The sequence below is a fragment of the Oxyura jamaicensis genome, chromosome 4 (assembly GCF_011077185.1).
Source record: "Oxyura jamaicensis isolate SHBP4307 breed ruddy duck chromosome 4, BPBGC_Ojam_1.0, whole genome shotgun sequence".
NCBI lineage: Eukaryota > Metazoa > Chordata > Aves > Anseriformes > Anatidae > Oxyura > Oxyura jamaicensis.
In genome coordinates this window covers 15,127,380-15,143,489 of record NC_048896.1, presented here as the reverse complement: position 1 = coordinate 15,143,489, position 16,110 = coordinate 15,127,380, and the positions used below count along the sequence as shown (strand labels likewise).

Here is a 16,110-nt window from a genome sequence, read left to right as displayed (position 1 = left end):
GATGGGCAGACCCCACTTCTCCCTCCCTGAGCCTTGGTCTGGGTGAAGCAGGCTGAGAACAGGTTTCAGCCCACAGTGCCATCTGTCAGGAGGGGCTTTTTCACATGCCAGCTCTTTTGATTTTTGCTGTTCCTGAGCACCCTGAGCTGCCTGAAGAGCCTCGTCCAGTTGCTCGAGATGCAGGGCAGAGCTCCTCATGGCCAACACGTCAGTGCTGCCATGGGGTCCCACCAGCCTCCCCCACAAGCCATGTGGCTGGTCTGGTCTCTGGACACGGTCCTGGACCAAAGACTTCCCTCTGATTTCCACCTGCCTGTGAACAGATCACAAGCAGCTCTTCCCTGGGACTCCTCCTGTCTTCCTCCAGCCCCTGTGAGCCTGCAGACAACCGGTGCTGTTGCACAGCCTGTGCACAAACCTTGCCTGACCTCCTCGGCTCAGCTGCTCGGGGAAGAAAGTTGCTTTCCTCGCCATGCTCTGAAGCTGGCTGTGCTCAGGAATTGGGGGACTTTTTGGTATGTGGCAGGTTGTTTTACTAAAAAATCAAAAAAATGACAAATGACCTTGTTCAAGTGTCCTCGATGGCTCAGGAAAGTCTGTTGGCAAAACCAAAGCAACTTCACTTTGGTGTAGGAATCCCTTTGCCCTTTTAGTCCTCAAAACAAGGACAGAAAGAATGGGTTTGGGCTCCTTCCCAGGCTGAATGCATCTCAAGGAGATGATGGCTGTGGTACACCAGAGGGACATCCAGAGGGACAGCAGCAGGCTGGGGAAGGGCAGGCAGGAACCTCTGACAGTTCAGGAGGGGGAAGCTCCAAGTCCTGCCCTGGGGAGGAACAACCTAGCCCTCTCCTAAGAAGCCATCCCTCAGCCTTGCTCATCCTTGTTGCCCATCTCTGTCGTTGTTGGTCTTCAGTTGCTGCATCTTAAAACGTGTTTTCATATATCTTTAAACATTTAGTACTCTGAGGACACAGAACAGTTGAAGGTCCTTCTGTGGATTTTGCAAGAAATCGTGAGACCACTTTTCTTGCAGTAATGCAAGTGATGGACAGATTAACACAGGGGTTAAAACATCTAGATGCTTTTCTCCTGCCAGTGTTCCTCTGTTCTAGAGACCTCTTCTTCTGTTTCTCATGGCTATAAATTTCTCTCTCAGTTGCTCCCTCAGCTAAAAAGAGCCCGACTGTCCTGATGGCATGCCTTCTTCCCCCAGTGCTGCCCAAACTTCATTTGTCCAAGGGGTGTTTGTGACTTCCTAAGACCCTGGAGTAGTATTTAGTTTCCTAGACCCACATTTGGCGTATTACATGCTTTCAAACCTTGTCTGTTCCCACACTACAAGTGACCAGATTGAGGTTATGATGATTATTTCTGGTCTGGTTTCTTTTCTTCTTCTTCTTTTCTTCTTTTTTATTATTTTATTTTATTTTATTTTATTTTTTATTTTTCAGTCTTATTATTTTTTTATGTAAAGATATTTACGTGATTTATGTGGTCTTGGCATGAATCATAGATTTTAAACTAGATTAAGTGAGATTGTTCAAGTCTCCATCAGGAACTGATGGGCCAACCTGATCTAATGTGTGGCACTGCTGCCTGTTGAAGGGGGTTGGAGTTAGATGATCTTCAAGGTCCCTTCCAACCCGAGCCGTTCGCTGATTCTAAAGGATTTGGTTTTTTAGAGGAAAAGAGAATCAGGCCATGACAACTGGGACAACTCTCAGCAGAGAAGACTTTCTGGCATTACTGTTGGCATTTGCCAAGCAATATGATGGAAGATGCTACGTTTGCCTTGGCTTCTAAGTGACTCCAATAGCATTCAAATTTGTGGCTATCCTTTCTCATGGGTATCACGACTGAATTTGTGCAGGAGCTCTGCTAACATGGGAGAGCTGCAGAGGCTCACAATAAAGTATTCTTGCACGTATGTGCTGTTACAGCCTTTTTCTGAGTGGCTCCAGGCACAAGAATGGATTGGACTTGCAAAGAAACTCCCTTTCATCTTGAGATTTGGGCAAAGAAATCAATGAGAATTTGACCAGCCTAGCTTTTCTCAGTGGTCAAGATTTGTAAATAGGGAATAGATAATCCACACTGGTTGTTTGGGAACTTTCTTCTTGGTGTGGAAGCAAATTATCTGTGTTTTTCCACTTAATTGTTTCCATGATTCCTTGCAGCTTTGATGAATCAGAGCTGTGGATAATCCATAGAAAAGTTAATGTCTTCATTTAGTGCTACCCCTTGTTTATTAGGGATGATTCCTGCTCAGAAGAGAGGAGAATAAAAACTCCATTTAGACTCTCCTCTTTTCATCCCATGAAGCATCCCAAATTGGAGGCCCTGTCACCCTACCGTCTGTCTGTGTTTTCTCATGCCTTGGCACATGCCTGCTCTGGAGATGGAGCTGACACGTCCCCACCACTACTTTGCTCAGGTACAAGAAGCAACAGAGGTGATACACAGGTGTTGAGGAATCTGTTTTTGCTTGCTTACCGTTTGTTTTTAAGTTGATTGCTTTGTTTGAAACCACTTTGTGCTGTTGTAGGGGGTACAGACTGCCTCTGGCGCCTGCCTGAGGGTCCTGCTTCTCACTCTCTGTGCTGACATTGCCACATAGTGATCGGACTGCATCATTTTGCTTTCTTTTCTCCTGCGTCGTTCTCCCTTGCCTATCTCAGCTTAGCTTATTTCTCCCCGCAGTGTTCCTTGTCCCAGATAGCCCCCGTGTACCTCTGGGGGTGGAAGTGCAGGGAAAAGGCAGCTAGTGGTCTGTGCTGGGTGGGTACAGCCCATCTCTCAGAGGTACTCATCCGGCACCTCCTGCTTTGGTCAGCAGTGCTCACAGATGTCTCCAGCTTGCCCAGCTCTTGGTGAAGTCTTTCTACACCCCAGTGGATGCCCCTGACACAGAAAGGCCTGGGTTGGGCTGTCTTTGAGGTGACCTCTCCCCAGTCCCCAGCCTCTCCCCCTGCACACTTTGGCTCCCCAGGCACCTCCAACAGCTCATCTCAGCCCAGGGCAGAAGCCACGGCGCATCGGTCACCCCCTCCTGCAAGCTTTGGGCCTGTTTGGAGGGCTGCAGCCCTTCCTTGGCTCTCGTCCCAGCACACACGAGTCTGCACGGCACCTCTGCTCTTGGCCCCATGGGGGAGGCATCCTGCAGCCCTATTCTGGGATGGTCATGTTTTGGCATGTGACGGGGGATGAATGGGACTTTCTGTTCTGCTAGGAACAAAGGGCGGCTCCAGCCCCCTTTGGAGACCCCCAGGAAAATAGCAATCTTCTTGTACAGTCAACTGCTGTCCCTGAAACATGATTCAGGGCTGATGTTAAGGGTCACTGGAACGATCTGAAGAAAACTGCTTCTGAACCATTCAGCATCATGCAGGCGAACAACGGCTTCATGTCTGGCACAAACTGCCCTTCCATTTTAAAAACAACATATCAAGCACAATTAATTCGACTTTCTGCTGCTATTGTCCTTAGCTCGTTCCTGTGCATTCAGCACTGAAGGTGGCTTGGCAAGGCTGGCTAGTCCCATGCATGGCAAGCTCAGGGGAGCCATGGCTCAGCAATACACCGAGTCCTCGCTGACATGTTAGAAGGGATGAAGACAGATACTTTGTCTTCACTCTACCTTTAAGCCTGGATGATTGATGTGCAGCCTGGAGCTAAGGTTTCATTTGGAAATCAAGATGCGCTGTCAAGTCCTCGAGAGAGCATCTGGATGAGACCTTGCTGAAGACCGTCACCTGCCCATCAGCGTCTCCTGCTGATGCTTCAGTCATTGTCAGTGAGAAGAAAGATGGGTCTGTGGTGAACTGAAATACCACGGCTTAATCACAGCACAAGAAAGAACATGTAGCATTTGCTTTTAACTTAGTGAGTTGCTGGAAGGATGTAAAAAATGGATTTCTGCAACTAAACTTCCGTGGTTTCTCCAGTTTGTTTTTTATGCAAGAAGCTACGGTGTGGAAAAACCACATTTTTACCCTGAACATAGCTTTCTCGAGCACCTGATTCATCCCTTTGATTTGTCCAGTGCTCATCCTCTTGCATCCCTTGGTTGCTTTTAGCATAGGATTTGGATCAGCTGGTGGCCATCTACCTTGACAGCCTTGGCTCTTTCCTATAACCTGATCTATTCCTGTCTTTGTGGAAGCTGAATATCACAATATTGGGCATTCACAATAGGAAGGGCTAATAGGTAAAACCTAAGAAGCAGGAATTTCTTACATCATAGAAAAGGTTTTGTGAATAAGCATAACTAAAAGTCTCCTACTGTGATGGAAGAGGTCAATCCAAGATTAAAGGAATGGCAATCAAGTTTCAGGCTGCTTGTGCCCTCTGGGACCATCTCTGACCGGTGACTCAAGGTCCAGCATTCCCAGTTTGAGATACCCATGGGAAGCAGTTCTCCAGAGCTGGTAAATTAAAAATAATCACTTCCACTCTGAGCTGGAATCAATGGATTTGACATGCAGGTAATTAAGTTTGGAACTGTCCCCCAAAGAGTCAATTGTGCTTTTTTTTTCTTTTTTTCTTTTTTCTTTTTTTTTTTTTTTTTTCTTTGTGCCTGTGTGTGTTTGTGCGATCATATGTTGCACAGATTGTACAGATATGGTCATAGAGCTGAGGAATATCTGGAAGAATCAGAGGTTCAACTTACAGCCCCTGACACATGGACTCACAGACACCCGTGTCCTTCCTGCTAAGCAAAAGCAGCTCTGTACCCTGACGTGCATTCAGGCCTGGGCTGGAGGTGATTGAGGGCACTAATTGGCCTTAATGGCCCTGAGCAGCCTCACCTGAGACCTCCACCCACAGCCCTGGCCCAGAAGCCCTATTTCAGCCCAGCTATAGGAGGGATGCTCTCTGCTGCAGTCCTAGGCAGGGGCTCTGTTGGTTGTCCCTGACCTGTGGGCTGATTTGACCTCAGGACCTCCTTGTCACTGTGAGTTTACCTGATGATTTGTGCTTTTGGTTGGAGCTGGCTGCTAGCTCCTGCTTGACAAGCAGCAGCTGGTGATGCTGTGCCATAGGGTATCCCCTTGGTTCTATGTTTTTTGGGGAGCTGCTGGCCCCTGTGGTGCCCTGCTGGTGGGGTGGTGCCCTGCGCTCCGCTTGCAGGAGCGGGGATGGGGAGGTGGACACTGTATGTATAGGGAAAACCTCTCTCAATGGTGAGGAACTGCATTAAAGTTGGTTCTCCTCAATCTTTCCTCAAGGAAGCAAGAGGAACCTGCCCCAGGGGCCATCTTATTGTCTGCTCCTTCATTTTGTCTCTTGTCTTCCCCTTCCTTCTCCTCCCTGCACTGTCATAGTGCTGTGGCTGTCTCCTCATCCACTCCCCTAGATCCTGACCTTCCTCTCCTCTTCGTCCTGTCCTCAACTTTCCCTATGCTCTGCTCCAAAACAAATATGATGAAGAGTTATCTTGCCACTAGGAAGCAATATAATTCAGTCAACATCATTTTAAGGCTGACTGCAATTAGTCAGTGTAATTATCCGGGGAAGGGGCTATCTGCTTTTTTTTCCTTGTCCAAGCTGGTATCGCCTGGAGTGTGAGTCTGCATTATTCCAGATGCCAGCAGCGTGCTGTAGGAAGCAACGTGCAGTAGTTCTGGGATGCCTGGGAGGGCACACCCGCAGATGTCAGCGTGCTGGATCTCCTCAGGGACTTGCACAGCAAAGCTCGGAGGCAGGCAGGAATTCAAAGAGGTGAAGTGTCAAGGAGAGGAGCCTGCTGGGGACCTGCAGGAACAAATCCTTTAGGGGTATGCTTCCCTAGGGATGCGAGAGGCAAGTCTTCCTGCCTTTGTGGGGTCTGTTCTCACTTGGTTTACAAGTTTGATGTGTTTTTGTTCAGTGATGCTCCAGAAAGTTTTGGGTTTAGTTCTGGAGCACTAGGGATGCTGATGTCAACAGCTCAGAAACCTGTTAGCAAACCAATGTTTCCACTGGAGGAAGAACAATGTTCCTTCATTTCTAGTTCTCTCTAAATTTTGCTGCCAGCTTTCACTTTTATTCTTTTACTTTTGCCTGGGAGCTCTGGAGTCCTGGAGCATAGCTCTGGCATCTTCCCAGGGGAGCTTTTCTGCTGCAGACATTTTCATTTGTGTTGGGCACTCTGGTGCTGCTGCTCTCTGATGTTTGTCATATTCTGTACCCTCTCCAGGTTGATGTGCTCCAGCTTTAACCTCTGATGCAACTGCTGTAATGATGGACAATAAGGAACAAACGGTGGTGATAAGAGCTCTCTTACCCTCTGCTCTCTTCCTTTCTTCTGGAGAGTCCAAAGAGATGACCCGTTGGCTTTGAAGCAGTGGGATGGAAAGCCCCAGCTCCCCAGACCTTAGTCAGTGGTCCCCACAACTGGCCTGCACCAGCTCAAGAACCGCAGGTAGCCTTGTGCGGACCCCATACAACACAGCCACCAGCAGCGCCACGGCTGGACCCCACCAAATGTTTTCAGTCCCTTCCCTTGCAAAGGGCTGGAAAACAGCAATTTTCTGAGTGTGCCTGCAGCCACATCCCTTTCCACCAGTCAGGATGGGTGTGAGGCGGAATGGGCTTGCTTAAAGCACGTGGGGGGCTCCTCCTCTTCCTTCCTGTAGGAGGAGGGGATGTATCAAAAAACATCTCCGTGCTGCAAAGCCAGATCTCCGCTGTTCCCACGGGCCTGCACTGACCCTGCACTTGATGTTTTGTTGTTTTTTTTTATGCTTGTAATGCTCTTATCAGCTGGGGCCAACTGAAGTCAAGCTGGCTGCGGATGACAGAGGGTTTGCAGCTCTGGCTTCTGAGCCTCAGGGAGTTTCATGACAGTAGCCACAAGTAGAAAGGGATGCTTGCCAGCTTCTCCTCTTTGAAGGTTGTCCATCAGGTCCTAGCCTCAAGGCTGAGGGAGCACGTCTGTGACTTCCTGCTTGACACTGGATAAATTAGGGCTTGCAGTGTGGACAAGCCTCTTGTCTCCTTCAGATGCCTTAAAGTAAGGCACTGATTAGAAGCTGTCAGGGTTCAGGATAACTCTGTATTCCTCATGGGTGCAGGGAACCTTTAGGGAAATCATAGAAACTGTGGTCATCTCTGTACTCCTCAGATACTGCTGAAACCAGCGTGATGGGAGGATGTTGATCCCAACCTGGGTGAAGAGGGGACGTGCTTCTCCAGGCACTCCATAAACTCTAAGGATACTGCAGAGACAGGAAGCATCTGCCAGGTGTTAGGCTGGCGTTCCAGCCAATTCTGCATTGCCAGCGAGATGTAAAGGGCTGAGAAGCACGTTGACCTTCAGCTGCATAGGGAGGGAGATGCTAAAGCTCCAACTGTTCTCAGGAAACTGAGCACAGTATCCTCTGTGTTGCATCTGGTAGAGATTTTCTGTTAGAGCCTTCTCAAGTTTTGGGTTAATTTGGATATTCACTCATCTTGAAGCCTGGGTCAGGAGTTTGGGGTTGCGTTTCCTGTAGTGAGCCTGGCTCTGTGCTTGCTTCTGTATTGATTTTTCTCTAGAAAACAAAAACAAAACAATAACAAAAAAAGTATACTGGCAAGTGAGTGAGGCCTACTTGAAACAGCCTGGTGTTTCAAGAATCTCTTCTCTAAACCATCAATGGCTGATGTTAAGATTGGATGGATAACGGATGGTAACCAACCAGACAAAAAAAACTGATAGTGGTTTCATATCAACAGAAGTAAATGAGTGTTTTGGTTTTTCTTTTCCTGGGAAAGTGGAGGGAAACTCTCAGCCCATTTTGGATGTGATAGGCGTAACAAATGTTTTTAAATCCTGAAACAGTTTCTTTACATGTTCAGAAAGCAGCCCATAGCATCCTCTTCTCTGGGTCTCCACAAAGCTTTGTTCCTCTGCACAGCCCTCTGGGGTATCAGCCTCTCCTCCCAGCTTTGTGCCCTCAGCAAACCCACTGAGGGTGCACTCTGTTCCATTGTCCAGCGTATTGATGAGTACGTTGAACAACACTGGGCCCAGTACAGACCCCTGGGGGACACCAGTAGCTACAGGCCTCCAACTATGCTCCGTACCACTGAGCACAACCCTCTGGGTTCTGCCATCAATTATCAATTTCCTCACTGTCCACTCATCTAGGTCGCACTTCCTGAGTCTGCCTATGAGAAGGTTATGGGAGACAGTGAAAAGCCTTGCTGAAGTCGAGGTAGACCACATCCATCACTGGATGTGATCATCTACCCAACCGGTCATCTCATCATAGAAGGCTATCAAATTGGTTAAGCATGACTTCCCCTTGGTGAATCCACGATGACTATTCCTGATCACCTTCTTATCCTCTACATACTTGGAGATGACCTCCAGGATGAGCTGCTCCATCACCTTTCCAGGGATGGAGGTGAGGCTGACTGGCCTGTAGTTGCCTGGGTCCTCCTTTTGAAGACTGAAGTGACATCAGCTTTCTTCCAGTCCTCAGGCACCTCTCCCATTCTCCACAACCTTTCAAAGATAATGGAAAGTGGTCTAGCAATAACATTGGCCAGCTCTCTCAGCACCCATGGGTGCATTCCACCAGGGCCAATGGATTTGTGAATATCAAGCTTGCTTAAATGATCTCTGACCTGATCCTCTTTAAGCAAGGGAAAGTCCTCCTTTCTCCAGGCTTCCTCTCTTGTCTGTGTAGTCTGTAAATGACTTCTTTATGTGGTACTTCTATTAATTTGATAGAAAATGAAAGTGGATTTGAATTTCTTTCCTTGAATGCTGCTGTCGTCATATTTTTGGAAATCTGATGCTGGAGTGCTGGAAACCTGTGCAGGATGTGACTATTCTGACTTCTGGAACAGTTTTCATAGAGTATGAAAAGTCAGATAAAGTCCTAGTACTGTCAGTACAGACGCTAGATAGATCCAGCCATTCTGTGTAAAGCCCTCAAAGGGATCACCAGATACAGCTGATTACCTGGTGCACATCCTTGATGACTTGGCAGGACAGTGCCAGCAGAAGAGCAATGGCAGCTGCAGTACACAGAAACTCAGTAGTAACTTTTTGGATTAGTTCCCAGTATCTTACCTTCCTTCCCCTAACATTGCTTAACAAGCTTCTGAGAAAAGTTTGGAGAAATGGGTTATTGCCCCTGAAATAACTGCAGTTAATTATATGAAGATTAATGACCTGTTCTCCAAGAGCCATCAGCACAGCCTTCATCTTCCTTGAGTGCTGATGACCTTTCCAGGAACTGGGAATGAGGAAATGCAGTGGGAGATGGATTGGGTAAACAATACGTAATTTGGACTCGTTTAATTTGGGGGGAGGACAAGACTGATGCGACTCCCTGCATCCAGCCCATACCACCCGCCTCGCTGCAGCTCGCAGACAAACAGTGTGTGTTGGCTGCTTACCAGCGATAAAGATGGAAAGGGTAAAGTGCAAAAAGCCCTGTAGCCAGCGGGAAAATGTATTGGGACTAACAGAAGGCTGAGGAAAACAAGTTTGTGTCACCTCCCCTTAATATCTAATGGAGGTTATTTTCTTCCTATAGCCAGAGCTTTGGCTATCGCTGGCAAAGCAAATTGAAGACTGAAGATGTTGCAAGGACCTTGAGGCCTTCTTCACTTCTGGGCTTTGCCCCCAGAAGATTGATTGTAACCAGCTCCATCATGCAATGAATCTTGCACCCAGCAGCAACATGCTCTTGAGTGAGCTGAAATAGCTGCCAGCCACACCTCTGATAACAATCCACCCGACAGACCCCGCTCAGCCAGCTGGATGCTTTCACACGAGGTAAGGGGGGTTGTTGGTTATGTTCCAAGCAGGGTGTACTCGAAGCAGTACTGTGTTTCATAGGTGCTTAGCCCTTGTCTGACGACAAGGGTTGATGGATAACGGCTAACAAGTTGGTGACCAGATCAGGGATCAACCTTGAATAACCAACCAGATTAGGGTAGATGGTCTCTAACGTGGAGCTGGCCCATTCCAGAGTGTTCTGGCTTTGCACTTGCCCTTTGAGACTGAAGTTGGGAGGAAATCAAGCTCATCAAGGTAGGCAGCCCCACACCATGGTGTGTGATGGTTGTCTCTGGGCCAGGCACGGGGTGCTTGAATTTGGTGTCCCCAGACTGACTGAGAAAGCGGAGCTGGCACAAACCCTCTTGCCCCCGTGAGTAATGGCTTGTTGCCACAAGGTCTTCCTGAAAGAGGTGGAAAAAGCATTTAGAAGACATGTGCAAAGCTGGCATTATAAATTGACTGTCAGTTAAAAATCCATTTCTCCATTAAAGCAAAGATCCCATTTAAATGCTTTGTAACAGCCCCAAGGTCCTCTTCAGGCTGACGGCAGACCCCAGGTCTTTAGTTCTGTTCCTGAGCTTTGTGCCAGCATCCTCCAGGTCCTGCTGGTAGCCTGACAGCTACCCAAAAGGTCTCACATGGATTTATAGCTGATGTGAAGGTGTCCCATGCAGGAGGGGGTGTGCTGAGAGAGGCAACGTGAAATCTGCCCCCAGCCTCAAGGGTGAGTCAAGTGACACGGGCATACGAAGGGGCTCACAGAGGGTTTTCATCCTGCCAGAGCAGAGCTGGAAAAGCGTTAATGGGAAGGGGGGAAAAAAAGTCAAAAAAAAAAAAAGGAGTTGCCTTGTAAATCAAGGATGGCCTGGAGACAAAACCCAGTCACACATGTTAGGACTGACTAGTTTCATGTGAGGCTTCTCAATAGTGCCTCTGTGCAGAGGAGACACTGGGTCTCTGTGGAGGGCTGCACGTCCTGAGAGGGCTGCTGGATCACAAGCAGCGCGTGACTGCAGACTGCTCCCTAGCGTGGGGCCCCACCATGGCCAGTCCTGCTTGGTGGTGGAACTGGGGACATCCTGGCTCAGGAAGCCTCTCCCTGCCCCATTAGCTCCATAAAAAGGAGGGTTAGAGAAGGGAAAGACTTTTTTTTGAGGGCTCTATGGTTCTTGCTGTTGAGTGATGGGAAGGCTCTTCTTGTGGGTGCTTCTTGCTTGTCACCCACAGATCCCCCCCCTTGGATTTGAGGCAGGAAGCAGCAGATCATCAGTAACTGACCTGTTAAGCTGCTTGACACGTGGAGACGGGAGGTGCTGAGATGTCTCCACCTTTTGATGCACCTTTCTTGGGCTCTGAAAACACTCGTTTGGAGGCAGGTGAGAGCCGTGTGTGCTCTGAGAACCTCTGCAAGGGAAGGACCTGGTCCAGAGAGCTGGGATACCTTGGGGTGAGAGAAGGTACACCAACAATGCCACAGAGCAGAGAATGTGAAGGTCAAGTGGCAAAAATGTGTCCTGATGCCATGATAAACAGCTCTAAAAGAAAACACTTGCCTCTGTGCTGAGTCAGGAACTTTGTAAGGAAAGTGCCTGGCCCCATTCAGCCTCCGAACTCCTCCCAGTAAACCACAGCCAGTCTTCCCTCTTCTTCCTCACCTGTAAGAAATCTGATGCAACAGGGAATCCCAGAAAGCATCCAGTCCCTCTCCTTGCCCCCAGCACTACCTGACCCACTGATGGGGGCTTGTCCTGGCAACCCAGCAGGCTGAAGTTGTCCTGGCACCCAGGGGGGCACCCAAATGCTTCACGAGCCCCCGTTGAAGCTTGTCCTACAAGATGCAGAGTACCCAACTTGTATGAGTAGTTTACCTCTCCTAGAGCAAATAGTCCTTTCTGCATGAGATTAGCAAAAGTCAGTCTCAGCGAGAGTGGGTTATTTTTGCTGTTTTCATGTCTGGAGACTCACCTTCCCTTCTCTGAGATGTTCCCAGCTGAAGCCCTTTCTAGCTATAGTTTGAGCCTGATGATGACTTTTACTCCTCTTCCTGAATTTTTTCCCCAGCTGTTCCTCATCTGTCTGAGTCTGATTCCCCAAGCTGGATGCAGCCCAGTGGCTGAGACTGGATGCTGAGTAGAGCAGAAATCCTCTCTGTCTTGTTTGCTGCGCTATATTCAGTGTACACACATGTGAAGTTGTTTATCACAGATGAGTGATGATGGATTCTGCTTCAGCATGGGACACCAGCATTCAACTGAAGCTCTTCAGCAAGATGCCTGATTCCCATCTTGCACAGTTCGGTACTCCTAGCGTGCTGTCCTAGACTTGGAGGTGGTGTTAATGTTGGTTGAGCAATCCTCCCCAGTGCCAAATCAGGACTTTCAACTCCCTGGGACGTTTGCCTCCCTGGTATATTCCACAGATCTCATGAGTGTCACTTATTCTTAGGTATCTGAGTTAAGATCCCAAACTCTCTTGCTGATTAAGGGAGGCTCAGCAGCACTGAGCTGCCCTGGGGACACCCCACAGCCTCTGAAGGCCCAGTGGCAAGCAGTTCCAGGGGCTTAAATCAAAGTGGTGGGAATGCTTTCCTCCCAACAAGCCACCCACCTTCCATTTTTACGGCACCCTGCCTTTGCTGTGCTGCTGTGGTGGAGCCCACCTGGGCTGAGATGAGCTCCCAGCACTTCCTACTTCAGGCAGGGAAAACAAGAGTAGAATAATCATCATTTGAAATAAGCCCCAGGAGCCTGCTTCACCCTCCCAGACTGTGATGGGATAGTGGCCTTGTGCCAAGGGTAAGCTGTGTCCTGCCTGTTTTATTTTATTTTTTTTTAGCTGATGGCCACAGTGATCGTGCCAGCTACTTAAAAGAAAAGTTTGTTTCTGCGTCATGCTAATTAACAGCCTCCGAGAGGCACCCTGAACCCATCTCTGGGGTGTGGAGTGCTGCACAAGCAGGGAAAGGTTAATTGAAGGCAATGGGAAAACAAGAATTGAGGCTTTAACCTTCTCGGTCTGCCCTTGTTATGCTAACAGCATGGTGCAGGCAGACTTAATGACTCCTCATTACCCTGCTACCTAATTAACCTTCTGCCCCGAAACAGAGCCTAAACAAGGACCTCCCTGCCCAGAACCCTTTCTGCCTGCAGCCCAGGGGGTTAAAGGAGACATTTCCAGCGTTGCCAGGCTCAAATCCTTGTGCGGCTGCCAAACGGTTCCCATTACACAAGAGGGGCAGCGGCTCGGTGTCTCTATCGGGATGGCTCTGTGGCTGCAGGGTGCTGGGGCAGGAGCAGCGTGGCTCCCAGGGAGCGCTGGTAGCAGGCACAGCTGCATTTTGTCCCGGTGAGGATGCTCGTGCCGGAGCGATGGGCTAGGGAAGGGCAGAGACCAGCAGAGCTGCACCCACGGCCGTGGGAGGAAGGAAGGGCGGCAGTGCCTGCTCCTCCTGGCGACGGCCGGACCCGCTGGCAGAGGCAGCAGCTATCGCTCCAGATGCCTGCCATCATCCTGTGAAGCAGCTGGGTGTCTGCTGGCCTGGCGAGCAGAGTAAAGCACAGTGCCTGTTGCTCCTGCTGGATCAGCGATCATTTCCCTTCCTGCCTCAGATGATGGTTGCAGGTGAAGGCAAGGAGGCAGGCTGGGCGCTGGGCTGGCAAGCATCTGTTTCAGATGGTCCGGCTCATTCCCTTGGTCTGTGTCTCTTCAGCTGTTTTTATAGGAATTAGTTTTTCATGGCACTGATCGTGGTCTCCAGCAGCACTGTTGAACAACTTGGTTTGCGTTAGCTCTCGTTGTAGGGGTGGATGGGCAACCACGAGAGCAAAATAAGGGCAGTGGAGAGAGAATGAGCAGGAGCAGAGCAGAATCATCTCCGTGGGCCACGGCCACAGCCACGTGATGGGAAGAAAATGCAGAGGCCAAAACTCAAGTGAGATAATGTCACCCCAAGTCCTCCTTGAAAGTGCAATGGTCTGTGAAGCTTATCTCAGCTCTGCTGGCAGGGCATGAGCCTCGTCCTTTGATGTGTCAATGAACTGGAGAGAAGAAAGGACTTTTTGGAATTCGTTCTCCAGAACACTTGCCCAGAGTTTAATTTCTTTCAAAGCCCCGGGTTTGCTCATATCCTGTCTGTACGGAGAGATGAGGCCATTGGCACAGACTGACCTGGAGTGCTGCAAGCTGTGGTGTCGGTATGGTATGGTTGTGTGTGCTGGGCGGGGAGGGAGCCCACGCACGGGGTGAGTGAGAGGGGCTGTGCAGCACATCACAGCTCCCTCTGCCTTCTATCTCCTGTCCTGGGAACTGTTGATCCTGTGGCTACAAAATACGAGCAAATGACTCCAGGGACAAGTGTTTGGGGTGGAGGTGTGGTGGTGAGAGCAGCAAACTGAAAGGGTCCTGGTATGATGGCATGGGCTGGCAGGGTCCCAGCCCTGTGTGCCCCCCAGTTCCTTGCTGTGTGCTCTGGTGGCAGTAGAGGACACCAGTAGGAGCACGCAGGACATGGCTTGGATGTCCCACATCATATAATATTTGAGGCTGGAAGGACCCCTGGTCCAAGGCCCCCAGGTGGGTGCCCCCAGTCAGACAACATCTAGTCAGATACGAGTACCTGGCCTTTCTTCTCACGCCTGTCTCTCTAATTTAGGGCTTGGTCTCCTCCCAGAGCTGGTCTCCAAAGGCTAACCACAACTTACTACAACTCAAAAGCTGCTTGTCTACCCTATGAAACAATAAAGTACATTAACCCAGCGGGAGGGGCTTCTAGCAGCCACCCAGCTTTTCATTTCATGGAGGTGGGTGTAGGGTCCATCCCAAACATGCTGAACAATTAAACATCCCCAGGGTTCTGTATGCCACTTGTGTTCAGTTTTCCCCCCTCTTTAGGCAGTGTGAATTTTTCTTGCTCTCACCAAGGGCAAGTATCTGAGTCCTGCCTGCAATTTGTTCCCTGTGCTCTGGAGCCTGCCTCAGGAGGGCTGAATCTCACCTCTTCAAAGATACGCAGGGAATGCTCCTCAGACTCCCAGCCAGGATGGGGCCGAACCAAAGGAGGCTGCAGGGGAAAAAAAAAATACTGCATGCATTGTACCAAATCCAGAGCAGGTGATGGGCAGGGGTTATGGAGAGGAGCAGCAGTCCCAGCTGGTGTGTGCGCACAAGTTTTGCTAGCACTTGTGGCAGCTGGGACTAGGAACGAGGGGGTCTTTATGCCCCTGCAGAGGATGAGGCAGGCAGGAGCCTTCAGCTGCTGTGCCAGGAGTACCAAGCACTAAGCCAAAGGGGAATATGTGGGAAGAAGCCTCCTTCCCCTTTCCCATGATGCTGGAAAAGCTGCCCCATGATACCCATGGTGGGAACTGGAGTGATGGCTGAATGAGGAGCCCTTCCTCCCCTTCAGGAAGTGGGATGCTGTTGGAGCTATTTCGAGACAACTGCTGCTTGTTTTGGCCCTGACTTGAGCACTTTGGTCACCACCTCGCTCAGGTAGCTATTTTTGGACCTGCCAGGAATGGACTTCCTGAAGGGCAAAATGATGTGGGAGGGAAAGGAGACTTGCCTATGTGTTTTCTGAGCTCCAAGGAAAAGACAATAATGATAATAAAATTTGCTGGGAGTTTCTTTGCCTTTCCCAAAGTGAGTGGTGACCAGGAAAAAGGACAGGAGGTGGAGAGGGAATTTTGCCCCCACTGGGTGGCTTAGGTGTCAGGGGACCGTGAGCCCAGGTGCCCAGCCATGGAGCTCCTAGTCAAGGAGAGCCTCCGTGGTGAGGAAGGGAAGGTCTCCTTGGACAGACCTCCCACCTGATCCATTGGAATGAAGGGTGGAACCCCACTGCCTTGTGGTGTGTATGGGGGTAAGGGAACAGCCAGCCTACCACTGTGGGATTTCTTAAGAAAAAGGAGGAGGTCAGGCAGTTTTCATTTGACCACCAGGCTTTTCCTTGGCTCTTGTGTTCCTGCCCACGCTTGTTGCATGCAGAACCTCCGTGGGCGAGCAGGCAAAGTTCATTAAACTATCATTTAAACTATCAAAGCATCGGTGTCGTCAGTGCCTTTTCCGACCTGGTCTTCCAACCACCCCTTCAGCTGGGGCACTCTCTGTGATGATGTTCTTGGAAGGAAGGAGCCTGCGAGGCTGCTCAGCAGCTCACGGTATCTGAGCACCAAGTGCTTCCCTAATGGAGTTACCTCTTTAGCATCCCTCAGGGGCAGGCCTGATGGGCAGAAAATGGCTGCTAATTGCACGGTTAGTCGCAGATGTTCATTAGCATCTGCCTTCTTCAGCAGGTCCCTGCCACCCTTCTGGCTGGAGAGGGCTGGTGGCAGAGATGCAGGTGG

At 49.7% G+C, this 16,110-nt stretch overlaps 1 long non-coding RNA gene across 1 annotated transcript; it reads left to right on the top strand.

The window, feature by feature from the left end:
* Positions 1-4,932: 4,932 nt before the first annotated feature.
* Positions 4,933-7,677, top strand: LOC118167088. The gene is made up of 2 exons (XR_004750925.1): positions 4,933-5,046; positions 6,182-7,677. It is a non-coding gene; the product is annotated as an uncharacterized LOC118167088 (long non-coding RNA).
* Positions 7,678-16,110: the final 8,433 nt, after the last annotated feature.